Here is a 23,049-nt window from a genome sequence, read left to right on the forward strand (position 1 = left end):
TGGAAAAGTTATGATCAGAGTTTCTAGGTATAATCAGGAGTCTGAGGTTTGTCACTAATTTTGTAACTTTGATATATCAATACTTCCAGATTTTAGAATTTTAGGTGTAAAGTAATTAAACTAGATTCAAAAGCTTAAATCTGGTACATAGACACCATGGAATACTATACAGTCATTAAAAATTATAAGAGATCATGTTCTTTGTAGGCACAAGGATGAAGCTTATAGGCCATAGGCCATTATCTTAAGCAAACTAATGGAGGAATAGAAAACCAAATACCACATGTTCTCACTTACAATGGGAGCTAAACATTAAATACACATGGACCAAAGTAGGGAACAAAAGACACCAGGGCCTATTTGAGGGTAAAGGGTGGGAGTAAAGTGAGGACTGAAAAATTACCTATCAGGTACAACACGTATTACCTGAGTGATGAAATCATCTGTATATCAAATCCCCATGACATACAATTTGCCTATATAACAAACCTGCACATGTACCCATGTATTAGTCCATTTTCATGCTACTGATAAAAACACACCCAAGACTGGGCAATTTACAAAAGGAAGAAGTTTAATTGGACTTAAAGTTCCAGATGGCTGGGGAGGCCTCACAATCATGGCAAAAGGCAAGAAGGAGCAAGTCACAGATTAAGTGGATGGCAGGTAAAGAGAGAGCTTGTGCAGAGAAACTCCTGTTTTTAAAACCAACAGATCTCATGAGACTCATAGGCTATCACAAGAACAGCACAGAAAAGACCCACCCCATAATTCAGTCACCTCTCACTGGGTTCCTCCCACAACATGTGAGAATTGTGGGAGTTACAATTCAAGATGAGATTTGGGTGGGGACATAGTGAAACCATATCAACCCCTGAACCTAAAATAAAAGTTAAAAACAAATTTCACTTCTGATGATTTGAAACTTACCACTGTTCCTTGATCACAATCTTCATCACTAAGATTATCTATACCATTTACTGAGCGCATTCTGCATGTTTTGCAAACATCGTCCTATTTAATCGTCATAGACCTATGAGGTAGATGTTATTTTCAGTTGAGGAGACTAAAGCTCAGAAAGGTTAAGATAACCCTCCCCAAATCTCACTCCATGGAATTAATGAAGCCTGGTGGAACTCTGATTTATATGACTCTGAAATCTACATATTCATCACAACAGGATGGCTCATGATATAATTAAAATAAATGAAGTGATAGACAAATTCCCTTAACAGCTGTACTGGTGTTTCTGTTAGTCAGCGTCCATTGAGAAGAAAAAGAAATATCGCAACAATCATATAAACAGAGATTATTTAATTGTTTGTATTTTATTCTACAAGGAATTTCTATTTCCCTGCTTATGTTTAATAGGAAGAATTTAGTATGAAAAAATTTTAAACTTTGTATGAAGTTGTTATTTAGGTATCTAAGAGAAATGTTAAGTATCACAAAGGTAGCAACTATAGGAAGTAGAAACCACTCCTAGGGTAGAGGGAACAAAAGAAAGAGATTGGAATTATTAAAATGTATCCTTATATGGGGCCCCTTACAGCTTACAGAGAAGCCATTGCTTAGCTGGTGCTGGTTTATATGGAATGGAGAAAAATGATGCTGTTTTTGAAGATGTTAGAAAAACTGCAAATTGGATTCAGCTACTGTTAATGGGAAGGATCCTCGTTGCTACTACAATGAAGAAGTGCTGCTGATGCGTGAACAGAGACCACAGACAGACAGGAACTCCACATGAGACAGACAGGAATTCTGCAAGAAACCGACAGGAAAAAGCAAGTCTCATCTCCTTCCACCAGCCTTGCTGTCTCTGCCTGGCTGCTCTTCTAGAGGGTCTTACACAGAGCCATGGAGTAATGCAGAAATGTAGTGAAGAGCCCCAGCTTCAACCTCAAAAAGTAGAGAGTGGAAGGTGAGTTTGGAACTCAAATATAGTAACATACAGCTCATACCACAGTAAAATTAATTATAGATCTCACCTACAGTTCCTGATCTGTAGCACTTTAGGATCAGTCTTTTATACACCTGCGTGTCTATGGGTGACACTTAGCACTGAATTTTAAGTGATCTGGGATTTTTAACTCAATTTTTCCCTTTTTCTTTCTTTCTACTTCTCGTTACTCTAGTAGCTTAATGACAACCCCTTCCTATCCTAAATTTTTACTGACTTCAATCCCAAATTATGGTTTATAAGAAAGAGTGGGTAGTAAGAAAATGGCATCAACAAGAAAAACACAGAGAAGGGAAATAGGAAAAACATAACTAGTGTATTCAGACTATGATTCCACAAAACAACTTGCATATTTGAGATAAAACATTGGGGACTTTCATTTTAACATTCTCAATGAAAAGTAGAAAGAAAAATGTTCCACATGTATGCCGGGTCTATTCTCAACACCAATACATGAAGCAGACAACAAAATAAATTATCTGTATTGTCACAATTGTAGTGGTTTCATAAATATTTTATCATCAAATCCATTTTCTCATACAATATCCCTATTGCTAGAATTATTTTTGCCTTTAACAATAGTACTTGGCAGGTACACAATGTAGGATGAATAATCAGTGTGATATCTTATGTTTCTTTTATGAGAGGCTTGCCAGTGCCACAGCATACAGAACAAACTTGTCTCATCTTTTTTAACTGATGCTAGAACATAGTTTTGAAAACAAATATAATCAACAAATATGTATTAAGTCCCTACCATGCACCAAGGTCTAGACACTGAGAATACACAGAAGAATAAAGTAAATGGCATTTAGTTTATAGAATTTGTAAATAAGTGTAAGTCAAGACAAAAATGTGAACAAGAGACCAGAGATACGAAGAGATTAGAATAATTATGGAAAAATATTATGTGCAACAACTCTATGCCAAGAAATTTTATGATCAAGATGGTGTGGTAATATTTAGGAAAACATAAATTACAAATGATTCAAGAGGAATAAAAAGAAGACCCAAACTATCATTAACCATAAAGAATCAAAATTTGATAAAAGTGAAACTCAATATTGGTGGCAGGCCTAAATGGTTCAACAAACATATTTTAACTAATTTTTAAGGTCAGGTAACCTGACTTAATTTAGAGATACAATTTTATTTTATTGATAAAAAGACATAAGTATGTAAAAGCACTCAAAATTTAAATATAAATACAATGTATATTTATTTTATATTTCAACTGTTGAAAGAGAAACCGCAGTTCTCCTCTTTTGTCCTCCAATATGAAGGGAATATTCATTATTGTCATATGCCTGCCATCTTTGGCCACTTCACTTACCCATGGAAGAAAGAGTGTATTGTTTGAGGGGTGAATTTTGGCTAAGAAAATGGGCATAAGTGACCCCCACATCTTCCCTTTCTCTCTGTTTGGCATCTGTTTATCTAAAAAGTATGCTATAAGACATGTTTTCCGCAATAAACTCAACAGCAAATTGGCTATGCTTCCAGACACCTATGGTTTTCCAGCACTGTCAGTAACTGGCTAGGAATGTCTAATTACGGGATCTAGTTTTAGAAAACTCATTATTTTATAACATCTAATCCATGGTTTTTCATCTGGCCTTTGCTTGCAATATAGGCGATTTTTTTTTTTTTTTTTTTTTTGACAGGGTCTCATTCTGTTGCCCAGGCTAGAGTGCAGTGGTGCAATCATGGCTCATTGCAGGCTTGAACTCCTGGCTCAAGTGATATCCTCCCACCTCAGTCTCCTGAGTAGTAGAGTAGCTGGGACTACATGTATGCACTACCATGGTCATATGATTTTTTCATTTTCTTTTTCTTTTTTTTTTTTTCCTAAGTAGAGATGATTTCTCACTAAGTTGCCCAGGCTGGTCTCCAACTCCTGGGCTCAAGCAGTCCTCCTGTCTTGGCCTCCCAAAGTGCTGGGATTTTAGGTGTGAGCTACCATGCACAGCAAGGATGATATTATTTATTACCATCTGTTTAAACGTGTTGTCCCCATCAGGAATGATATTTGTTGAACTTCCTTAAAACCCAACACTTACTAATATCTTTTGCTTTAAAACTAAAAATTTTATTTTAACATTCTTCTGGAAGAATAATCATACAAGCATGTCAACTAAATTCGAGGCAAATATAATAGAAAGTAGAATGTGAGTGCTGCTTTTTGCTATCAGGTAGATTTATAAATAAAAGAACATGTCACTACCAAATGACATGATCTGTCACTTCATGCAGTATATCAGGCAGCTATAGGTAGTATGAAACTTGGAAAAATATCAGGCAGAGAATGAACATGATAAAGTTTTATGTGCAACTTCGTTTTGATTTCTTTATCATTCCCTCAGCTACACTATAAACAATGTCTATTCTAAATCCACTTTTAATTGTCACCAAAAGAAGAGAGAACAGCAGAACAGAGAGAAGTAAATTCTTCAACTCAGTTGTCAAGTGAACTCAGGATATCAAAGGACTGTGCAATGTATTGTCAGAGATCATGCTCTTTGGCCACTATATTTTCCCATACTCTATATTACTGGTGGCTGGTATCAGAGTTCCCCAAAGTTACCAGCAGTGTATCTTAATGCGTCTGCAACAACTTCAATTTTTGCCTCTTCAGAAGAGAGAATTCTACTGAGGAGCACAAGGCAGAACAAGACCGAAGTGAGTTTCAGAGCAAGAGTGGAAGTTTTTTTAAAAAAAGGCTGTAGAACAGGAAAGAAAGGAAAGTTCACTTGGAAGAGATCCAAGAGGGTGCCTGAAGGTTAAAGAGGGCATTCAACCTTGATCTCCTAGAACTTTTTGGCTCACCTCTTTTTCACCATTCTTCCCTTAGGGTGGGCTTCCCGCATGCACAGTCCCCTCTTTATCCTTGGGAACTGAGCATGCGGTAGTGTTTTTAGGAAGTAGTACGCATGCCTATCTGAGGCTTCCTTCTCTTTTCCGGTGGAGTGTCCCTGGAAGATCATACTTAGCCATTTTGACTGTTAACATGCATGCCCAGGAAGTTTCTTCTCCCTGGCATCTCTATTCAGTTAACACTTTAATGTTAATAGCTGTGGATCATCAGGAGATTGTCTCTCTTTGGTGCCCTGGCACTGGCTACCAAATTGTCATTTTTAGCAAGGCAGTGTGATAATTGTTGAACCATCACCTGACATTCCTAGTGGGTGGGGGAAGAGCTCTCTCCTGCCTCATTCATGCCTATCTAACTACCTGTAACACTATATACATTTGCCTTCTGTGATAATGGAGCTACATTTCTAAGCCCCGAATATTTGGATTTCACCTTCCTTTAACCTTATCCATGCACATACCACTTCCTTGCATCCCAACATCTTAGGGGCTAGTTGCAGGTCACATGGAATAGGATTTTCACTTCTAATGAGGAGAGAGGCCATTTCTCCTACAGTCCCCTGTGTCCAAAGAAAAGGAGGAAGTAAAAACTGAAAAATAACAGACTGATCGGTGCCACTGGCCAGGCCTGTAGGTTAAAGATTAACCACCACCCTAACCGCTTGTGCTATCTATAGATCACAGACAATGGTACAAAGAAATACTTTCCTTGCTCACCACCCCCACCTAGTCAGTACCCCTCGCTTGCTCAATCTATCACGACCCTTTCATGTGGACCCCTTAGAGTAATAAACCCTTAAAAGGGCCAGGAACTCTTTCTTCAGTGAGCTTGGTTCTTGAGACGCAAATCTGCGGACGCTCCTGGCCAAATAAAGCATCTTCCTTCTTTAACCTGGTGTCTGAAGGGTTTTGTCTGTGGCTCGTCCTGCTACACTTACAGAGTTCTTACCTTCAATATTTATGATTGCTCTTCTAGTCCTAAAATCCATTTTAAGAAATAGATTCTGAGCACAAACCTATGACACTGACAAAGTTCAAGGAAGTTTCCTCAGGACAGGATGTGTTTTAAAACTGAGTATGCTTTACAATGAATCATACGTGGTGACTAACTTAAAATGCACACTTGAGTTATCACAATAGAATAGAAAAATTGGTCCTGGATTATTCAGTTTTTAAGAACAGGTTATATTATATATAATATTACATAATAAATTTATTGTATATGTTATATTTATAGAGAGAGCTATATAATATATAACTAGATATAGTATTATAACCTCATTCTTGAAATCAGGGCCAAAGAGAACATGGCTACAATGGGACTAAATGTTGATATTCTACAATTTGATTGAATTTTGAGTTGTCCAACTTCTTTTAACTTAATAGTATATTTTATTTAGATAATATCTAAAATGTTATCATTTCAACACAAAATCAGTACAAAATACTATTACGATATTTTACATGTTGGGGGTACTAAGTCTTCCAAATTTGGCGTGGATTTTACACTTTACAGCCATGTCAATTCAGACACTAAATTTGTATCAGAAATACTTGATTTCTGTTTAGATTTCATAAAATTTACATTAATAAAGTAGATTCAGCCAGGCACAGTGGCTCATACCTTTAATCCGGGCACTTTAGGAGGCCAAGGTGGGCGGATCACGAGGTCAGGAGATGGATACCATCCTGGCCAACATGGTGAAACCCTGTCTCTCTAAAAATACAAAAATTAGCTGGGTGTGGTGGGGCGCACCTGTAGTCCCAACTACTTGAGAGGTTGAGGGAGGAGAATCGCTTGAACCCGGGAGGTGGAGGTTGCAGTGAGCCGAGATCACACCGCTGCACTCCAGCCTGGTGATACAGTGAGACTCAGTCACTATAACTACAATTTAATTCAAATTAAATGAAATTAAAAATTTATTTCTTCAGGTGCACTAGCCATATGTCAAATCCTCAGCAGACAGCACAACACCAACCTCAACTCCTGCCTCTCTTTGCCAAGTCTTATCAGCCTTTTCCTCAGAATATCTTTCATAGCTACTCCTTTAACCCACTTCTCTCACTCCTAAATTCTTAATAACTTTTTACTCCTATAAGACAATGTTAACTATACTTCTACTAAAACTATAATTATAATACAGTTAACATGTATTGGCCAATTAGTAGGCACCAGAAACAGTTCTCAACAGTTTCATGTAATAACTTACTTGTCATATTATAGTAGTTAAATGAATTCTATTTATTGTAAAGATAAAGAAATAGAGGTGTGAGGAGATTAAATACCTTCTCCAAGGTCATACAGTTACTGAGTGCAGAAGCTGGAATTGAAACCAGCCCAGTTAGTTTTATCTAGACCCCAAAGTCGATACCTTTCTGCTGCCTCTCTCACATATATACATAAAAATAATAGTTTGAGTAATGAAATTATAGATTATTTTATTATCTTTTTTATTTCCCTATATTTTGTCTTTTAACGAAATATGTCATTCTTGTAATTTTTAAAGTTGTTTTAATAAGTCAAATAAATATCGGCTTAGTTTATTTTTAGTATACTCTTACCTTGAGACAGGAGAATAAACAAAACAACTTTTTCAGTATCTCCTCATCCCAGGAATGTATTCTTCTTTAGCCCCCTCTAATATCAAACAAAAACAACACACATTACTACCCTATAAGTACTTCATGATAAATGGAGAATTTTAATTTTTTTCTCTGGTTTAAACATCCAAACTCAATGGTTCCAAACCAAAGGAATCACTTTAAATCATATACTTCTGTGAAAAATATTTCCTGAAAGCTCTAATCCCTACCTCCAGCATATTTTTCATATCCACACCTTTCCACTTATCCCACTGCCACCACCCTCATGCATTCCCCTTGTTAACCTTCTACTTGACCTCAGTCTAATCTGCTGAACCGGCATCCCATCCTCACCTAATCTTTCTGCTCTCAACTTTTTTGGCCTACCTCAACCATGTTTACTTCATATTCTTGTTAATCCCCTCTGATCAGGCTGCTATCTGTGCCAGAAATCCTTCAGGGATTCTCTACATGGTGGTTTCTAACTTTCCAACCTGATCATTTTTGTACACCACATCTACTACAAATTCCAACCCTTATCATTTTTGTGCCTCACACTAGTCTACACTTCAGCCAACTGGTCTCCTTGCAATTCCTAGGACCATTTACCTTTTCTAACTGTGGACCTTCCTCAAGCTCTTCCCTCTATCAGAAAGTACCCTTCCTCCACTGACCATTGAAATGCTACTGATTATTCCAGAAGCAGGTCAAGTACTAACTGTTCAATAAGTTTTTTTCCCCTTTTCCTGTCAAACTGTATATTGCCACTTCTGCACAGTTCACCACGTTAACCTCATGTCATCATTTATATGTCATTATTTGTGTACCTAACTTTTCTGCCTACCAACATTTCTTAAGCACCTCTGATATGTCAAGGGTATGTACTAGGCTCTTTACATGTGTTACCTAATTTAATTTAATCCTTACAACAGCCCTATGAGATAGGTAACACCATCCCCATTTTACAGATCAGAAACCTGAGACTGTCAGATGTTAATTAATTTGCTTGAGGTAGCCTCCTTACTAAATGGCAGAGTCATCACTCATTCAAAATATTTTATTCAAATCCATGTCTGCCAGGTTCATAGGCCCCAGGGGTTTTTCAGTGTGGTTGGGAAGTCCCTTTGGGGGCAATTAGCACTGGCGCCTCAGGACAAGGCGTATGGTGTTAAAAACTTGTTTTCTGCTCCTCTCTCATTTGATGTAGATGCACTGTGCCATGGGAAATGCTCCTTTGACCCTCAGTCAGCACTTATCCTGGGATAGCACAGGGCTTAGATAAATATCATACAGGATGCTTAGTTCCACTGGTGACCCTAATTATAGTAAAACTGAGAGAGAAACACCAAGCCCCAGCACACATCTAGCAGTTTAGAACTCCCAATTCTCCAACAACTCAGTTTAGGCCTCAAGCTACAACTTTCTGTTTCTTGATTAGATCCAGAGGGATCCCTCAGCTTTCATAAACAAGGCTGCAACAGCATTGTTGCCATTAAGGTCAGCATAGCCTGATAAGAGTCACTGCCATTAACTTCTAACATAGACTCACACATAAAAAATATAATATAGAAATTAAGAACAGGGAAGGGCAAGTTTACCTTGAATTGCCTTTTCACCATTTAGAGTTGGAAGCCCACAAACTTGTTGGATCAGGTTATACTGGCAAACAAAGATTACTATCATAATGAACTTATTCTCTTCTTCTTTGTTTTGGAGTCAACAGTGTCCACTGTTTACTCAAGGAGAGTGAAACAGGACTTGCTGGTGCCTGTGGCCAATGGGCTTGTCTTCTACATCATTTTCAACCTGGCATAGGGTGTGCATCTAATGTTAACGAAGTTAAACAGAAGCCAAGCATGGTGGCTCACACTTGTAATCCCAGCACTTCAGGAGGCTGAGGCAGGCAGATCGCCTGAGGTCAGGAGTTTGAGACCAGCCTGGCAAACATGGCAAAACACCATCTCTTCCAAAAACAAAAACAAAAACAAAAATTAGCAGGGCATGGTGGTGTACTCCTATAATCCCAGCTACTTGGGAGGCTGAGGCAGGAGAATCGCTTGAACCTGGGAGGCAGAGGCTGTAGTGAGCCAAGGTCACACCACTGCACTACAGCCTGGGTGATAGGGTTTTATGGTAATACCCATTCTACAGATAAAAAACTGTGTGGTAAGTAACAGGACTGAAACCCTGTTATGTTGCACTTAACAGCTTTAAGAAAAGTTTCTCAGAGCACAACCAAATATTTCAACAACAGAGAAGCTACTGAGTTTTGTTACTCTTAATATTTTTTTATGTCCCTCCAAAAAGATTTGTTAAAAGGCATTTTTGGTTGGAAGACATTCACTACCTATTGTCTGAATTATGTTGCCACCATTTTAGAAACTCCTTGAAAAAGACATGATACGTGTTAGCAGAAGCCCGAAGACGGAGAGTAGAGATCAGCAGAAAATGAAATATTAAAGAACTCTGAACAAAGGAGGGTCATGTGCAGTCAGGTACACTAAAGAAAGTGTGCTTAGGAGAAGCTAAGCTATGAAAAGAATCCATCTGAGCAGCCTGTAAGGTAACTGGATGTTTAATACAAAGGGAAGAGAGAGGTGATGGGATCCTACTGTCCTTCCTGTACATCTCGCACCTGCACGTTTTGTTTTTTGAAACCATCGAGAGAACCACAAGGTTCCTACTTTGCTACACTGCTTTTTCTGGCCTTTCTGACTCCTTTCTCATCCTATAACTGTCCTTCTGCCTTTCTATTTATCTTGCACCTCTGTACAATTCTTTGGTTATCTGCAACTTTTAAGGTAGTTTTACCTCAGGAGGAAAACAACTTATGCTTTCTTCCTCCCTCATTCTGAGTACAGAAACCTGGGCCTCTCCTCTGCTTAGAGCTTGGACCTTTCTCTTTGAGCTCAGAACCCCCAGCTGTGAGGATGATTTTTTTTCTAACTAGAAGATCTCAAAGGGCATTCTTAAATATACAAAAAAGGCATGATTCTATTACAGATTGACCTTAAGTCATTTATTCAGCATTGAAACTGGTCTTTTATTTACACTTCATTATACACAGTTACTCTAAACTGTATTTGGAAAACATAATTTTTAAAATTTGTCTTTCTAAAAATATATATATTGTTATTTTTTAATTTGACAGATTTAAAAAATAATAACATCAAGTGTATGTATTTATTGTGTGCAACATGATGTTCTGAAGTACATATACACTGTAGAATGATTTAGTCTGTCTCATTAACATATGCCTTACTGCACTTAGCTATGATTTTGTGATGTTATAAAACTCCCAGAAAACACTATATGAAGCTGTAATGAGTTCTTATCCAAAGCTCTTTTTAAATTTTAAAATTCTATTTCTAAATGTATCAACTTCATCCCATATCTTTCCATATTATAAGGTCTATAAGGGCCCGGCGTGGTGGCTCACATCTGTAATCACAGCAGTTTGAGAGGCCGAGGTGGGTGGATTACTTGAGGTCAGGAATTCCAGACCAGCCTAGCCAACATGGTGAAATACAAAAATACAAAAATCAGTTGGGCGTGGTGGCACATGCCTGTAGTCCCAGCTACTCAGGAGGCTGAGGCAGGAGAATCACTTGAACACAGGAGGCAGAGGTTGCAGTGAGCCGAGATCACGCCACTGCACTCCAGCCTGGGTGACAGAGCAAGACTCTGTCTCAAAAAATAAAATAAAACACTCTATTATTTAATAAAATTTGATATAATATAGCTGACGTTTACCTTTTTGCATCTTCCCAAGCCAGAAATCTAGATATTTCCCAAATAAATCTTCTTGGGAAAGGCTGGAAATAAATTATGAAGTCCCAGAGTAGCTGCTAATGGAAACGTTTCCAGGTGGTGATGGTGTCTTTTTCCACACCTGCAGCCTGTGCTGTCTATCCTCTGTTAAAAGCCTCATAAAGAACATCACTGTGGCAGATAAGGCTAGTTCCCTTCCCAATATCTATTCTCTGCTTTTTCATTGGTCAAAGAATCCAGATTTTAAGATTTTATTCTAGGTAAAGGGCCAGAAATTATCAGAATAAAGGGTTTATCAGGACATAACCCCATCATAAGTCGAGGAACATCTGTAATCCATTTCTCAACCTCCTCCAGCCAGCTGTGGTCAATGTAACATAAGGAAAGTTAGAAAGTGGGACTTTAGAGGCAATTCTTCAAGAAAAGTATGAACAGCTGGTGTGTGTTCCTCTTGCTACCCCCATTTCCAAATTCTTACCCGAAAGGTAGCAGCTTGATGACTGGAGTCCCACTGTACCTTAAGAAGAGAAGCTAAGCATTACAGTCCCTTCATGTCCATGGATAAGACCTCCAGCAGATGCCTGAAACCATGGCTAGTACTGAACCCTATATAAATATAGGCACACCTCAGAGATACTGCAGATTTGGCTCTAGACCATTGCAATAGAGCAAATATTGTAATGAAGTCACATGAATTTTTAAGTTTCCCAAATCCTTCTCAAAGTTACGTTTACTATACTGTAGTCTATTAAGCATGCAATAACATTATGTCTAAAAAACCAATGTGCATATCTTAATTTATAATAAAATGCTTTATTGTTAAAAATGCTAATGATCATCTGAGCTTTCAGCTAGTCATGATCTTTTTACTGGTGGAAGATCTTTGATGTTGTTGGGTAATGACTGATCAGAGTGATGGTTGCAGAATATTGGTGTGGCTATGCCAATTTCTAAGAATAAGACAACAGTGAAGCTTGTTACGTGGATTGACTCTTGCTTTCACAAAATATTTCTCTGTAGCATGTGATGCTGTTTGATAGCTTTTTACCCACAGCAGAACTTAGTTCAAAATTGGACTCAATCTTCTCAAATTCTGCCACTGCTTTATTAAGTAAGTTTATGTTATATTCTAAATCTTTTGTCATTTTAACGAAGTTCATAACTTCTTCGCCAGGCATAGATTTCATCTCAAGAAACCACTTTCTTTGCTTATTCACAAAAAGCAACTCCTCATTCGTCCAAGTTTTATAATGAGATTGCAGCAATTCCATCACATCTTTAGGCCCCACTTAGTTCTCATGCTGTTTCCACTACATCTGTAGTTACTTCCTTCACTGAAGTCTTGAATCCCTCAAAGTCATCCATGAAGGTTGCAAGTAACTTCTTCCAAATGCCTATGAATATTACTACTTTGACCTCCTTCCATGAGTGATGAATGTACACATGCAGCATAGGAATCACTATCTATGGCAGCTATATCCTTACAAAATATATTCCTTAAATAATAAAACTTGAAATTTGAAATTACTTCTTCCATGGGCTGCAGAATGAATGATGTGTTAGCAGGCATATAAACAACATTCATTTCCTTGTATAATCCATCAGAACTCTTAGGTGACCAAGTACATTGTCAAAGAGTGGTAATATTTTGAAAAGAATTACTATTATTTTTTTCTGAGCAGTAGATCTCGAGCGTGGACTGAAAATATTCAGCAAACCATGCTGTAAACAGACATGCTGTCATCCCAGCTTTGTTGTTTCATTTATAGAGCTCAGGTGTACTAGATTTAGTTTAATTTTTCAGGACCCTACAATTTTTGGAATGGCAAATGAGCACTGGCTTCAACTTAAATTTATCAGCTGCATTTATCCCCTAACAAGAGAATCAGCATGTCTTTAGAAGCTTTGAAGGGAGGCATTTACTTCTCTCTAGCTATGACTTCTGTCTAGCTATGACTTTTCTCTCTTGTGTAGAAGATGGCATTGTCTTCCAATAGAAGGCTTTGTCTATATTTAAAATTTACTGTTTAGTGCAAACATCGTCATTAATTATCTTAGCCAGATTTTCTGAATCACTTGCTGCAGCTTCTTCAAGAACACTTGCTGCTTCAGCTTATACTTTCATATTATAGAGATGGATTTTTCCTTAAACCTCATGAACCCACCTCTGCTAGCTTAAACTTTTCTTCTGCCACTTCTTCACCTCTCTAAGCCTGCATAAAATGCAAAAGAGTTTGGGCCTTTCTCTGGATTAGGCTTTGTTTTAATGGAATATAGTGGCTGATTTTACCTTCTATCAAGACCACTTAGATTTTCCCCATCTCAGCAATGAGGGAGTTTTGTATTTGTAATCAATAATCATTCATGTATTTACTGGAATAGCACTTTTAATCTTCTTCAAGAACTTTTCCTTTGCATTCACAGTTTGGTTAACTGGCACAAAAGATCTAGCTTTTGGCTTGTATCAGTTTTCGATATGCCTTCTTCACTAAGCTTAACCATTTCCAACTTTTGATTTCAAGTGAGAGGCATGTGACTCTTCCTTTCATTTGAATACTTAGAGGCCATTGCAAGGTTATTAATTGACCTAATTTAAATACTGTTGTGTCTCAAGTAATAGGGAGACCTAAAGAGAGGGAGAGAGAAAGAGGAATGGCTAGCTGGTGGAGCAGTCAGAACACACCACATTGATTGATTAAGTTCACCGTCTTATTTGGGAAAGGCTCCTGGTGCCCCAAAACAATTACAATTGTAACATCAAAGGTGACTGATCACAGTTCACCGCAATGGATGTAATGATAATGAAAAAGTTGGAAATATTGTGAGAATTAATAAAATGTGACCCAGAGACACAAAGTTAGCACATGCTGTTGGAAAAATGGCACTGAAAGACTTGCTGGGTGTGGGGTTGCCACAAACCATCAATTTCCAAAAAAAAAAAAAGGAAATATATGAGAAGTGCGATAAAGTGAAGTGCAATATTATGAGGTTTGCCTGTACTATGATTTTTCCTATTCATAGCTATGATAAAGTTTAATTTACAAATGATGTGCAGTAAGATATTAACAGCAACAGCTAATAATAACATAGAACAATTATAACACTATGCCAACATCACTACTCCTGAGCTTTAGGGCCATTGTTAAGAATAAAAGCTATTGGACACAAGTACTGTGATACCACACTAGTCGATCTGTTAACCAAGACACTTACTAGGTGACTAAGGGATAGCCTGTGCAACATGGATACCCTGGACAAAGCTATTCATCATGCTACTCAGAATGGCATGCTCTTTAAAATTATGAATTATTTATTTTGGGAATCTTCCATTTAATTCTTTTGTACCATAATTGATCATGGGTAATTGAAACTGCGAAAAGTAACACAATGAGAAAGTGGGGACTATTGCATAGTGGAAGAGAAAGATGGGAGGACGAGTGCAATGGTTTACTCCTATAATCCCAGCACTTTGGGAGGCCAAGGCGGGTGAATCTCTTGAGGTCAGGAGTTTGAGACCAGCCTGGCCAACAAGGTGAAACCCCGTCTATACTAAAAGTACAAAATAGCCAGGCGTGGTGGCACGCACCTGTAATCCCAGCTACTTGGGAGGCTGAAGCAGGAGAATCGCTTGAATCCAGGAGGCAAAGATTGCAGTGAGCTGAGATCGTGTCACTGCACTCCAGCCTGAGAGACAGAGTGAGACTCTGTCTCAAAAATAAAAAATAAAAATAAAAGGAGGAGCCTGAAACTGAAAACATTATGAAACCCCAATGGTGATTGCTGGACACTGGACTCTGTGAGAGGTTTCCAACCTCTACTTTATTTAGGCCACTGTTGTTTCTAATATTTGTTACTAGCTATAAAAAATATTTCCACTTGATATTGACACTTATAAGAAAATGTATAGTATCCATCTAGAAGAGAGAGAAAGCATAATGAGTGTAGAAATTCCACTTATAGAACAAAGCAGGAAAATCAAAGCAGTTCAATAATGCTTCATGCCTACACTAAATGGCCTGATGGTGTTCATCAAACTGATTAATTAATCAAAACAGATCAATGTGGAGTGTTGACTAGTACCACATTCTTCATTTGGGTTAACTGGAAACAAGGGAGTTTGCTTTTAGATTAAATAATCAAATATTGACTCTGTAACTGAAGAAATAAGACAATTTATAGATGGTTTGGATAGAACATCACACAAATAATCCAGGAGAAAAGCAACCAGAAAATCCATCCAGTTATTATATCTTCCCCTATCTCATAATCTCTAGATAGGTTACAATAAACAAAGGAGATAGATTATTAGGACAACTCAAATGAGAAAATTAACAGATAGCCTTGAATCACCAAACATTTGAAGATAACCAAGATGTTGAAAGAAATGTACCAAGTTGAAACAGAAAATCAGCACCCAAGTAAAAGATTTTATAAAACAAAGAGAATTTTTAAAAATTAAAAAATATTAATAACTTCATATATTTAAGAGAATATCATATCTAGAAAAGAGATCATAGAATTTTAAAATTTGATTTAAAATTAAGTGAACTTTTAGCAAAGTATCATTTCATTTATTTAATGAATATTTTTTGAGTTTTACTTTTAAGTTCCAAGTCTTGTTTCTGGTAATATATTACAATAAGGAACAAAACAAAACAGATCTGTGTTTTAATATGACTGCATTTCAAGTAGTTACAGACACAATGAATGAAAGATGTGTGTGTTATTCTTTTCTCTTTGAAACCTATTTAAAAAATTTTTTTAAAAAAAAGAGAGAAAAGAAAAATAAATAGAAAAGGAACTAAATTTTTAGTGGAAATATGAAATAGAAACAAGCAAAGCAAAAATCTATGAAAACATGGTCATCCAATGCAGGAAAATCGGGCCTGGTTCATGGACATGTTCAAGAGCAAACACGTGACTTGCAAAGTTTTAGAACACGCATATTTGTCAAAAGTAGATGGTACCTTTCACAAAGCCAAACCTCTCATCCCAGTGAGCTATGACTGTGGGTTTCTTATAAGCATGTCCCAGAACATCCTGGAAACCATGGAGTGGAAGAGAAACCATGTTAAAAGAGAAAATATGAAGATATACTATCTTTGCAAAAAGCAAAGCCATCAGAATGGTAGAATAAAGATGAAAAAGTAAATTGGAATCAGCTCTGCAGTGTATTTTCTTAGTCAATGAACACCATCTGGTTAAATCTAGTGGTCTTTTCTTGATTTTCATTTTGTTGGGCATTTCAGCTGAATTTGACAAAAAACTAAAAATATCCTCTTGAAAACCTTTCTTCCTTTTACTCTGGTACATCAGACATACTTTATTTCATCCCTACTTCTCTGGCAATTCCTTCCCAGCATCTTTTACTTTTTGTCTTCTGACTGTCCCTAGTCCTTAAATGTTGGGTTGCCAAGGGCCTAATCTACATTTTCTTTTCCTTTTGTCTATCAGCTCTTCCTCCCTAAGTAATGTCATCTAGTCCTACAATTAGTACCATATATATTCTACAAATTCCAAAATGTATCTGCAGCCTTAATGTCTCTCCCTGAGAATTTGATTAATAGCCTACTCCCTGCCTAACAATTCTGCTTGGCCATATAATAGTCAGCTAACATAAAACATGCCAATGTCCAAAAATGGATTTCCAATTCTCAATCTTTTCCACACCAACATCTCCTCCAGGAAAAATATAAAAAGAGTAAGTTAAATGTATATCATTGCTCAGAACAAAAACATATTTGTCATTCCTGAGTTCAATCTATATTCCATATTTTCACTAATATGGAGAAAGGAAGATTAAAATGAACTCTGTTGAATTGGATCATGGGTATTAGTATCAACTCATGGTGTTTAATATACACACCGATAATTAGAAAGAAGGGAAGTAGGTAAATAGATGGATGGACAGATAGATGATAGACATAGATACAGATGTCTGTATATGTAAGGATCAGTATACATACATATATTTTCTAGTTCTGAGCAGTCAGAGTACTTAGCAGCAATGACACCCCAGTAGTGAGAATACGGAGTGCCCAAATGTTGGTTTCTAAACATTGTTCTCCAACAGCAGGAGGCACGCCACTTTGGAGAAATTATTGATTCCAGAACTGGGAGAGGGAAGACGCAAAATGAGCCCAGAACAAGTAGGGTTACCAAAAAGTAAAAAGATAATTTTAAAAAACAGGATTTCACAATGGGCCAAAGCTTAAACAATTTGATCAACAAAATACTGACAAATATTGTGTTTTAACTCATAGATCCACCTACAGATATTAAAATTAGGCGAAAGTTGGTAGAGAAACATGATTGAATAGTCTCAAAGTATCTCCCACAAGATCTCTTTCTTTACTACACAGGTTCATTTAGTAGCTTACAGTTGAGAACCCCAGTACTCACTATCATAACCAATTGGTCAAGGTTAATATCCCAAATAATAAGATACATCAACCTCATGAACTGTTTGGTAAGATCCACCTAAAGGATATACATTATTTTTGTGTTATTCTTGCCTAAACTGCATAAACTCTTCTCATTCTGATCACAAGAAAATATCAGACAAATCCAAAATTAAGGGACATACAAAATACAAAATAACTGATAATTCTCCAAAAGTGTTAAGATCATGAAAGAAAAAGAAATATTGAGGAACTATTGAAAATTAGATGAGGCTAAGGAGAAATAAGAACTAAAGGCAACACAGGATCCTAAATAGGCTCCTGGAATGGAAAGGAAAAAAAGACATTAGTGGGAGAACTTGTAAAATTTGAATAAGGGATGTTAATTTTCTGAAGTTATAATTGTACCACAGTTATATAACATTAACATTAATGAATTTTAGATGAGCAGTAAATAGAACCTCTCAGTACACTGTTTGCAACTTTTCTGTAAGTCTAAACTCAATTAAAAATAAATGTTTTCCAAAAAATAAACAAACTGCCATGGAACATTTGAGTGGTCTGCAAAGAACAGAAATCTATACTTTTTACATATGAAATCTATTTAGAACTGCTTTTAAGGATAGAATTATCTAATGAAAGAAATTTAATAACTGCTATGTATGAAATTTTTGTTTTCTGACAATTTGGGAAGCTCACATTTCTTATGTCATGGAGGCTGAAGAAGAAACCTGGGCAGAGTCATCATTCCAAATAGAAAATGAACCAGAGTTCAGATAAAGACCATGTGTATGTCTTCCTGCAACTACAATCCTCTGTCATTGTTCCATTGCACTTCCCTTTCCCCAAAGATCCCTTCACAAACTATGTATTATCTGTCTCTAGGCTTCCCAGAGATTCCACAACCAGCAACATTCCAAGTAACACCTTCTATGATAAATTCTCAGTAAGCTGGGGTCTTTTTCTTTAATGGGTGTGAAGCAGTCACTTTGGTGCCTGAGACCCCAGTAAAAAGTACAAGCAACCATTCGTCTCCCATTCTGTTCTGAATGCATAAGACAGCAGACTTTTGCTTGACTTTGAAATAAGAGGAAATGAAGTCCCAAATCCCCACAGCCCCTCTAGCCAAACTCCCATTAACCAGCCCCACTCCCAAACTGACTTCTAAAAGAATGAGCTCAAATATGGATGAGAAAGAATTTTAAGGAAAATCTAAAAGATTTTGATAATAATATTCAGTGTATATTTAAATTCAATAGTGAAAATGAATTAAATTTATTTAGGAAATATCCATTGGAAAGCTTTTTTTCAATCCAGTTTTTAAAAAAGTAAATCCTAAAAAGAAAGTTGACTATTATTTTACGTATATTTTACACTAATAGGTAGAATTTTTGAAACATTGAATATAAGAAATACTAGCTTACAAAGATAGTTTAAAATAAAATCTCCAGATAGTTTTTTTTTAACTCCAAAACTAATCAATCCAATAGTTCTTACAATAACAGAAGCTATTAATGCCATTGGAGAGTATAAAATTAGAAAGAACATATCGAATATTAAAAGGAGTAGCTCTAGAATAAAGTATCTGCTGAATTAATGCTAATAATGTCATTATTTATAAAATCACAAGTGAAAAATAATTCCATGTCAATAAACCCACTGTGATTCAAAGGCATAAATATACCAGATTCAGGTTTTTGTTTTGTAACTCTTCTTTCAGAGGATTTTCCTGGTACATGAAAGAGAAAATCTCTCTTCTTTTATGAATCCTTACCCACTTCAGTGCTGAAGGTGGGTAACAGCCACAAGAGTAAGAGGGAGTTTTTACTATTTGCCTGTTAGCTGGAGAAGAAATTACCTTCGAGGTCTGTGTATTTGCATTTGCCACTAAATTAGGTGCCCTGGAGCTTTCCGTGTATAAACAGTGTAAGCTGAATCAGTGTTCAAGGGTAAAAGTTAGACCTATCAATTTGAAGATTCTTTCTTGAGGAAGTAGTCCAATCTATATTTTTGTATTTAGTGAAACACTGCTTGAAGTGGAAATCAATTCCTAAGTTAATTTAAATCTAAAGCCGTGTGACTATCCAGAAGTCTCACAGCACCTTAAAGCATTTTGTTACAAAATTCCATCAGGGACAAAAATATACTTACGAAATACAAAGGTTACACATTGAATTTATACATATCATATAATGAAGCATACTCTGCACACATAATATAGTGATGTGAATAAAATTTAACCAGGTTTTCCTAATCATTTCATATTAGTCAGCTATTTGATTAAAGAAATGGAATATTAATAAATTTGCCCAAGCTGCTAGAATGGTTGTCAGCCTCATTATTTCTAATTCCTTCTTCCTAGAATTTTTCATACCTCTGAATTATTTTTACAAATTTCAAATCAAACTTTAAAAAAGACATATAAACAAATTTATAAACAACAACTATAGATTCATATAGTACAGTGGTCATACAATAATTGTAGTTAATTGAGATTTTGATAACAATAAAAAAATTCTAAAATGTTCTTAATTTAGCAAATAGTTTCTCTCATAACCTAAACTACATTTGAAATGATACATGTATGACTATTAAATACCTTGCATTAGGATACAACTTGTCTTAAATGAGTCTCTCTTGGTAGCACCTAGTAAAAACTAATGTATTGCATATTTTTCTTCCCCCCAAATGAGGGATTATTATGAACTTTAGGGAAATTTTATGAAACAAAAAGATAAAGTACAGTTAGTTTCAGGCAAAACTGAACCTTGAGGAGAGAAAGGACAGTTCCTCGGGAGGAACTGGACCTTGAAACTAGAAAGCATTCTGAGGAGCTCTCTCTGTTTCTCTTTCTCTATGCTTCGGGGTCACTTATCACTAATATGAGCTGCATATCAACATTTCTGATGGGTGGATTCCCCAATGGTTCAAACCAAGACTCTTGAAGTTCCCAGCACTTACTGAAGAGCTTGACAGTCTTCTCTGAGGCTCAATTTCATATTCGTATGGAGGTGACCCCAATGTTCCCATCTTGACTCAGTTCCTTCACCAAGAGAGGGGGATTACGAGGCGTGCACAGGATCACAAATGACTCACCCTGGAAAAATAAAGGAGGGGAAAACATTGCCCAATTCAAAGGTATTATAATAAAATAATAATAATAAAGTTGCAAAGCAATGTTCTATATGAACATAAATGCTACATCGATGAGCAAATAAAGTTTAGCAATATATGAAAAATATAGTACCTCATGTTCAACAGAAGTTTATCTCAGGTATGCAAAGTTGTTTTAATGTTTAAGAACAATCAAAGCAATTTATGCATTCAAAGAATAAAGAAAAAATTATATAATCATCCCACTAGACGGAAAAAAAGTTTGGCAAAATTTAACACCCATTGCTTATTAAAAAAAAAAAAAAAAGAGCCCCAGCAAGTTAGGAACACAAGAGAACATTCATAATACAATAAAGGATATCTATAAAAATGTATTGCTAATGTAATATGCAATGCAAAATGTTGACTATTTTCCCTCTAAGATAGGAAGGGTGTATGGATGTCTGATTTTACTTTTTCCATTCAGTATTAGGCTGATGGCCCTGACTAATGTGATTAAATAACCCCCCCAAAAAGTTATAAAGATTGGGAAGAAAAAAATAAAACTGTTTGTGATGGTTAATTTTGTGTGTTGACTTGGCTGGGCCACAGTGCCCAGACATTTGATCAAACATTCTGGATATTTCTGTGGAGGTGGTTTTTTTTGGAAGAGATTAACATTTAAGTCAGTGGACTCTGAGTAAAGTCTATCACCATCCATAATGTGAGTGGGCCTCATCTGATCCCTTGAATGTGTTAATAGAACAAAGACTGAATTTCCCTGGACAAGAAAAGATTCTTCCAGAAAACTACTCTTGATCTTGAACTGCAACTCTTTCCTGAGTCTGTAGCCTTCTGGCCTAACCCCAAACCCATTTTGAGCTTACCTAACCTCCACAAATCATAAACCAATCCCTTGAAATCTCTGTCTCTCTCTCTCTCTCTCTCTCACACACACACACACACACACAAACACACACACACACACATACATCATGTTGGATCTGTCTCTCTGGAGAATCCTAATCGGTATAGATATTTACATAGGAGAAATAAAAATCTATGTCTACAAAAAGATTACACAAACATGTTTTCAGCAGCTTTATTAAAAGTAGTTTTAATCGGGAAATACCCCATAACTTCATCAACTGATGAATGAATAATTAAACTGTGGTATAATTATATAATGCAATACTTCTCAGCAATGAATAGAAACAAACAGGTATATGAAACTATAGAGATGAATTTTTAAACAATGTGGTCTGGTCTAGGAAGATCTCATGAAGAAAATGACTTTTTGGCAAAGCCTTGGTGGTGAAGAATCAGCGAGCCATGAGGCTATCTGGGAAAAGAATGTTCTGGCAGAGACAGCAAGATCAAATGTCCCAAGGCAGGAACATGCCTGACACGTAGGTGAATGAATAAGAGAGTGGTATGGTTTGGAGTAGCTAGTGCATGGATCACAGAAACCCTGGAAAGCCATTTTCAGGACTTTGCGTTTTTATTCTGAGGTAGACGGGAAGCCCCTGAAATGTTGTCATACAGGACTCACATTACCAAGCTTACATTGTAAAAGATTGATCTGCAAATTCTCTTTTCATTTAGAAAGATTTGATTGCCTTTGGTATGTATAAAAGTAAGCAAGAAGTTGTGTATTTGGTTATAATGTAATTACTGAGCTCTGTCAAGCCCAATCTCTATTACAATAATATGAATACATTTAGCAAGTATTAAGATGGAAACAATTAAAAATATTACTGTATTTCTGCAATTTGATCACTACTCTTATCAATATTTCTAAACAACGTCATGTAAAAAGAAAATGATCTTATCCTAAAATTTAGTCATACAAGCCCTAGTTGGTAAACAACATAAAAGCTAATTTTCCAAATAGCAAAATCCTAGGTAACATGAAAGGACTTGCATCTGTGCATTTGTGTTTTAGTTACAAAGAGAAATAAATGTTTGACTAATGTGCAAAGCAAAGTTTGAATTCTTAATACTACTCATTGGTCTTCTCATTTACATAATGAGTTTTTTCAGAAGTACTCAGAAAATATATGTTAAACTTAATCCTTTTTGTAAATTAGGTATGAAATAATTTTCAGATTTGAGTTTATTTGTATAGTCTTAAGGACTGTTTAACCCACTGTGTTAGGTTGAATAATGTCCATCTAGATATCCACATGCTAATGTCTAAATCTGTGAAGGTTAGCTTACAGGGTAAAGGGACTTTACAGATGTAATCAAATTAAGGATCATGAGATGAAGAGACTACGCTAGATTGTCCAGGTGGGTCTGATGTAATCACAAAGATCTTACAAGAGGGAAGCAGCAGATCAGAGAGGACAAAGATTAAGATTTGAAAAT

Source organism: Colobus angolensis, unplaced genomic scaffold (genome assembly GCF_000951035.1).
Source record: "Colobus angolensis palliatus isolate OR3802 unplaced genomic scaffold, Cang.pa_1.0 Scaffold226, whole genome shotgun sequence".
NCBI classification, from domain to species: Eukaryota; Metazoa; Chordata; class Mammalia; order Primates; family Cercopithecidae; genus Colobus; species Colobus angolensis.